This window comes from Ranitomeya variabilis, chromosome 4 (genome assembly GCF_051348905.1).
Source record: "Ranitomeya variabilis isolate aRanVar5 chromosome 4, aRanVar5.hap1, whole genome shotgun sequence".
Classification (NCBI taxonomy): domain Eukaryota; kingdom Metazoa; phylum Chordata; class Amphibia; order Anura; family Dendrobatidae; genus Ranitomeya; species Ranitomeya variabilis.
Genome location: NC_135235.1, coordinates 756,471,205 through 756,477,697, shown reverse-complemented (window position 1 = coordinate 756,477,697; position 6,493 = coordinate 756,471,205). Strand labels below are relative to the sequence as shown.

Here is a 6,493-nt window from a genome sequence, read left to right as displayed (position 1 = left end):
GCTCCGCTCCAAAGTGCCGGCTCCACAGCTTGGTTTCCACATGCGAGATATGGACGTGTGCCTCGCATGTGGAAATGAGCCCTTACAACGATAATGCACGGTGTCCCGCACGAGATGACCCCAACTTTGACCGTCTGTTCAAAGTTCGGCTGGTCATTGAACACTTCAACAAAAACTTTGCTGAAGTGTACGTGCCTCAAAGGGACATCTGCGTGGATGAGTCCTTAATTCATTTTAAGGGGCTGCTCAAATTCCATCAATACCTGCACAGCAAAAGGGCCAGGTACGGAATCAAACTGTACAAGCTGTGTGAGAGTACCTCAGGGTACACCCACAGCTTTAGAGTTTACGAAGGGAAGGACACCAGGATTGAACCGCCTGAGTGTCCTTTCTATCCTGTGAGGGAGTGGGAAAATTGTGTGGGATTTGGTGCACCCACTGCTGGATAAAGGTTATCACCTCTATACCGATAACTTTTACACCAGCATCCCACTCTACAAATCCCTCTCTGCGCGAGGTACCGCAGCCTGCGGTACTGTCCGCAAAAATCAGAAAGGCCTCCCGAAGACGCTAGTTGGGCAGACTCTCACAAAAGGTGAGAGCAAAGCCCATTGTAGCGACCACCTGCTGGTGGTCAAGCACAAGGACAAAAGGGATGTCCTATTGACCACCATACACGGTGATGGCAGCGCCCTCAGCACTGTAAGGGGTACCTCTACAGCGGTCAGCCAACCGACCTGTGTACTGGGGTACAACAAAAACATGGGGGGCGTTGATCTCTCTGATCACCTAACTCCTCCAACCGTACAGTGCTTTGAGAAAGGCCAGGGTATGGTACAAAAAGCTGTCCGTGCACATTGTACAAATGGCAATGCTCAACGCTTTCCTGCTGTCACGATGTGCACACAACACCGATACGTCGTACCTTCGTTTCCAGGAGGTAGTGGTTAAGGCCTTGATGTTTGGCACGAGGGAAGAAGCGGGCCCCAGTACTTCTGGAACTGAAGGTACACGTATTGTACCAGGTCAGTATTTTCCGGGGGTGGTCCCACCAACTGGAAAAGGTAAGCCGCAAAAAAGGTGCCGAGTGTGCTACAAAAGAGGAATACGCAAGGACACCATCTATCAATGCGACACCTGCCCCGAAAAACCTGGCCTGTGTATGAAGGATTGCTTTAAATGGTACCACACCTCCATGCACTACTAATTTACAGGAAACAGATTCATTCCAAAGGAGGCACATCTACACAAGTTCTTTGGGGGCCTACTTTCCAAAATGTTGTCACTTGTGGTTTTCCTGTTAAGGCACATCAGGGGTTCTGCAAACGGAACATGACGCCTCGCAGACGATTCCATCAAAGTCTGCATTCCAAAACTTCAGTACTTCCCTTTCGAGCCCCAACTTGTGCCCAAACAGTTTTTTCCAACATATGGGGTATCAGCGTACTCAGGACAAATTGGACAACAACTTTTGCAGTCCAATTTCTCCTGTTACCTTTGGGAAAATAAAAAAATTGTTGCTAAAAGATCTTTTCCATGACTAAAAAGTTAAATTTTCATATTTTCCTTCAACATTGCTTTAGCTCTCAAGAAGCACCTGAAGGGTTAATAAACTTCTTGAATGTGGTTTTGATCAGCTTGAGGGGTGCAGTTTTTAGAATGGTGTCACTTTTGGGTATTTTTTGCTATATAGACTCCTAAATGTGAGGTGGGACCTAATCAAAATAGTTTTGTTGTAAAAATGTGAAATTGCTGGTCAATTTTAACCCTTATAACTCCCTAACAAAAAAAAAAATGGTTCCAAAATTGTTCTGATGTAAAGTTGACTTGTGGGAAATGTTACTTATTAAGTATTTTGGGTGACATATCTCTGTGATTTAAGGGAATACAAATTCAAAGTTGGGAAATTGTGAAATTTTTGTCAAATTTCCATTTTTTACACAAATAAAAGCAGGTAATATCAAATAAATTTTACCACTATCATGAAGTAGAATATGTCACGAGAAAACAATGTCAGAATTGCCAAGATCCGTTGACGCGTTCCAGAGTTATAACCTCATAAAGGGACAGTGGTCAGAAATGTAAAAATTGCCTTGGTCAATAAGGGGTTAACATTGATAGCCTGTCTTTACCACTGGTTACACCCGCCATCTTGGCTGTTAGCTCTTCCCTGGTGTCAGCCGGAGCTGCTCAGTCACCGACACCCACAGCACAGTGGCGTCACCGGAGCCGTGTCCAAGGTCGGGTACAGCACGTCTGTCGGCGGAGCTGTGCAGCGCAGGGACTGACAAGTTCCATCCAACAACTTAAAAGGCGGAGGTGCCGGTGTCGCACCCCCACAGATCACATACTCTAATGAGAGACCATCAATGTCACAGTCATGGACAACCCCTTTAAAAAGAGAACAGTTCAAGGGATGAAACCTCATGGCCACCATGGCAGGGCCTCCAACGCTGCTGCAGCAGATCAGCACTACATCGTCGGCTGTACCGATGACATCTGGACACAAGAGACCCATGAGGACCAGGAGCCACTCGTGTTTATATCGTGGCAGTTGTGAAAATGCAAGAACGGGGATGTTTCAATTCACTGCTTGCAAGCAGCTACAAAGAGCCATTACTTACGCTCTGCCAGCTGGGCCCACCTTTATGACACAGTTCTAAAAAGTGGGAAGGTCTTAATGGGAGGGGCGGAGTCTGCAAGCGGTTTAATTAATATAAGCTATAAACTTGATGTAAATTATCTAACGCTGAGGACACGGCCCATTACCGAGAAACCAGCGACTCAGTATTGCAAAAACATAGAAAATATAACATTTTATTATACAAAAATGACTAAATACAGATATAAAGGGGAAAACCATGGAGCACATAGTGGTGCTCGCTTCTCCAACGGAGCAGATGCGACGTGGAGTCTTCCAACTTCTGAAAGTAGTAGTTGAGTTTGTCACTGAGCTTCTCCCGCAGCTGTAAAGGAAATGGAGGAAGACATTAATGGTGCACACATGGTCTGAGCCCGGCTGCCATGGCTCTAATCCCTCACAGTTTCTGAGTGTGGCATTACGTCACCATGAATGACATCACCATTAGTCACGACGGTCATGTGATGTGAATTCTCACCATAAACGGTCAGGGAGTCCAGGCGCATGTGGAGGACAAGCTTTGGCTTTGCCGGTTCTCATCCTTAGGCTTCATACCCATTTGCGATAAAAAAAAAAAAAAAAAGGTTCGATTTCCGGACAGAAAAAAAGAAAGAAACATAAGCGAGTGTCATGCGAGGTCAATGCAATTTTTTTATTGCAACATCCATATGCAATGCACCAGGCAGCACAGACTTAGAATGCGGTCTACTGTGGCATCCGGTAAGTATGGTGGCAGAATGTGCAGCGCCTAATGGAGGACAAGTTCTATAATTGGAGCATATACCAAGCCCTCCGAACACCACACGCATGTGTGACTGTGACTCTTACCTCTCGGTTTAGCCGACTGTTATTTTCTTCCAGCGCTTGCAGAAGGTGATCGATGGACGAATACAGCAGTCAAACCAAAGGAGACAAGGCGGACAGAGGCCACTGGTGAGGAGTATACTGGATCGCAATGAGTAAAAATTTATAACAGAAGTTTCTAGACGGAGAAGTTTATCAATCGGGAACATGCAAAATAAATTGCTCTGGTTATGTGGGGTAAATAGAAGTGACTTTCTTATCTCACTCACTGATGGGAATATGTCAAGTGTTCAGAGTTACAGACACATCGGCCGCAGCCCATCCACTTACAGAAATGGCATTGCACGACCAGCTCAGCCATTTCCACAGCTCCGACCAGCGCATAGAGTTCGTTCACGGCTTGGACCCCAATATAAGTTTAAGGGTTGAAGCTACGGATATGGGTGTGCTGCGCCGGTTCTGTGACTATTAATGAAGAGTTTGGTAAATGGCGTATTATAGTGTACTGCAATAAATGGTGCTGTAATAAAAAAAATGGCGCTATAATAATAAATGGCATACACTTGTGCTGACTGACAGATTTTACCGTGAACGCCTGAGACGAGAATCCACCCCTGGACAGGAAACCCCCTGTAACTAGACATTTCTTTCCCACTGCCCCCGACGCCGGCTGCACAATCCTGGAGTATTCGGGCCGTATAAGCTGCAGACAGTTCAGACACGCCAGGTACGCATTCACTTGCTTCTGAAGACCTATAAGGGTTCGGACCTCTCTGCTGAGATGCATCCTGTACACAAACATCACGGTGCCGGCTGAGGAAGGAGACGACATTCAGCAGAGACGGAAATCAAAACAGGAATGGATATCACTAGAGGGGACAATCTCAAATACGACGGAAAACTACCTGACCCCCGAGTGTGCCCCCCCCCTGTGTGCAAAGACAAATGGAGGGGCTTCACATAACGCACATATGTCCAGGAGGAATGTACGGTACTAAAATTAGCGGCTCCAGAATTTGTAATACAATCTCTTACTAGAGATAAAATCAGAAGAGTTTGTGCCGATGAATATGGAAAGCATACAGGAGCTCGTAGTAATTATGGGTCAGCAGATCCACGACTTGAGCCCGAGCTTCAATGATGCTCATAACCTGAGGGAGACAGCAGTGATATACAGCCGGCTCGGTAAGAAGACGATGGCTCCGGCTGGGCGACACTCACCTCACTGTAAATTCACCGAAGGGAATTCCACAAGTTCATGGAGCTGTGAACGTTCACACAGGATGATGACCAGCTGCCGAAGGCAATCCAGCTGTCTGCAAAAATGGGGGACGGGGGATGAGGAACCAACCAGCCCTAATATTCCAGCACTCCCGCAGCATGTAACTGGGCACCTACTCTGGCTAAGTGAGGGTTAGAGAGAACCTGTCACGTCGTTTTGGCCCTGTAAGGCCTCTTTCACACTTCCGTCTTCCAAATCTGCACAGGATCCGTCAAGAAGTTGAAATGACGGATCCTGTGAAGATTGTGGAAAACGTGAGCACTGGGCCCATTTTCCTGACAGACCCGTCGAGGCTATGTGCACCTGTTGTGAATGCATCTTCGCAGCAGTTTTCCGCTGCAAAAACGCATACACAACACAACCCAGGTGAAAAAAAAGAAAAAACAAAAATCGCAATATTCTTACATTCCGGCGTCCCGTGCAACGTTACCGATGCTCCCGGCAGCTAGCGTTCCCAGTAATGCATTGCGCCAATAACCCAGAAGACCTAGCGGTCTTGCGAGACCGCGAAGTCATAGGATTATTTCGCAATGCATTACTGGAAACGGAAGCTGCCAGAGGCATCGGGAGCATTGGTAACGCTGCGCGGGACCCCGGAAGGTAAGAATATTGCGATTTTTAAAAAATTTTTTTTAACATATTTGTAACATGATATCTTTTTACTATTGATGCTGCATAGGCACAGCTGTCAGCCCCGCACCCCACACCACGAGCTGTCGGCCCTGCACCCCACACCACGAGCTGTCGGCCCTGCACCCCACACCACGAGTAATCGGACTTCCGTCTCACCTGCTGTGATCGGGAATATGCGCGACAGCGTTGTACGACTGGCGGTTGTGTCCGAAATCCAGGTGATGCTTGCAAGATACGAGTCCTCAAAGTTGCCTACAATCAGGAGACATCTGGTCACTCACCCAAAAATATCATAGATACATAGAGAAGGAGATGAGAGCTTGTACATGGCATTACCTGACTTTTCAGGTCATCCACAGTCTCCGAAATAGCCAATGTTGCTAATTGAATCAGCAGCTCTGGCAAATCCACACGTTCCAGGAGATGCAGCACCTGGGAATACAGGCAACAGCTTACTACAGGCAGAATACGGATCCGCTGGGAATAAAGGCAACAGGTTACTACAGGCAGAATACGGATACGCTGGGAATAAAGGCAACAGGTTACTACAGGCAGAATACGGATCCGCTGGGAATAAAGGCAACAGGTTACTACAGGCAGAATACGGATCCGCTGGGAATAAAGGCAACAGGTTACTACAGGCAGAATATGGATACGCTGGGAATAAAGGCAACAGGTTACTACAGGCAGAATACGGATCCGCTGGGAATACAGGCAACAGGTTACTACAGGCAGAATACGGATCCGCTGGGAATAAAGGCAACAATTTACTACAGGCAGAATACGAATACGCTGGGAATAAAGGCAACAGGTTACTACAGGCAGAATACGGATCCGCTGGGAATAAAGGCAACAGGTTACTACAGGAAGAATACGGATCCGCTGGGAATAAAGGCAACAGGTTACTACAGGCAGAATATGGATCCGCTGGGAATAAAGGCAACAGGTTACTACAGGCAGAATACGGATCCGCTGGGAATACAGGCAACAGGTTACTACAGGCAGAATACGGATCCGCTGGGAATAAAGGCAACAATTTACTACAGGCAGAATACGGATCCGCTGGGAATAAAGGCAACAGGTTACTACAGGCAGAATACGGATCCGCTGGGAATAAAGGCAACAGGTTACTA

General features: G+C 47.0%; 1 long non-coding RNA gene across 4 annotated transcripts; it reads right to left on the bottom strand.

The window, feature by feature from the left end:
• Window positions 1-2,801: 2,801 nt before the first annotated feature.
• LOC143769372 (uncharacterized) lies at window positions 2,802-5,934 on the bottom strand. Of its 4 annotated transcripts, none has more exons than XR_013214375.1 (6): window positions 5,697-5,934; window positions 5,517-5,612; window positions 4,667-4,761; window positions 3,470-4,596; window positions 3,120-3,188; window positions 2,802-2,966 (listed from the first exon to the last, which is right to left on the bottom strand). It is a non-coding gene; the product is annotated as an uncharacterized LOC143769372 (long non-coding RNA). The 4 variants fall into 4 exon arrangements; XR_013214376.1 differs by having other exon boundaries at window positions 3,470-4,258; window positions 5,697-5,933; XR_013214378.1 differs by lacking the exon at window positions 4,667-4,761.
• Window positions 5,935-6,493: the final 559 nt, after the last annotated feature.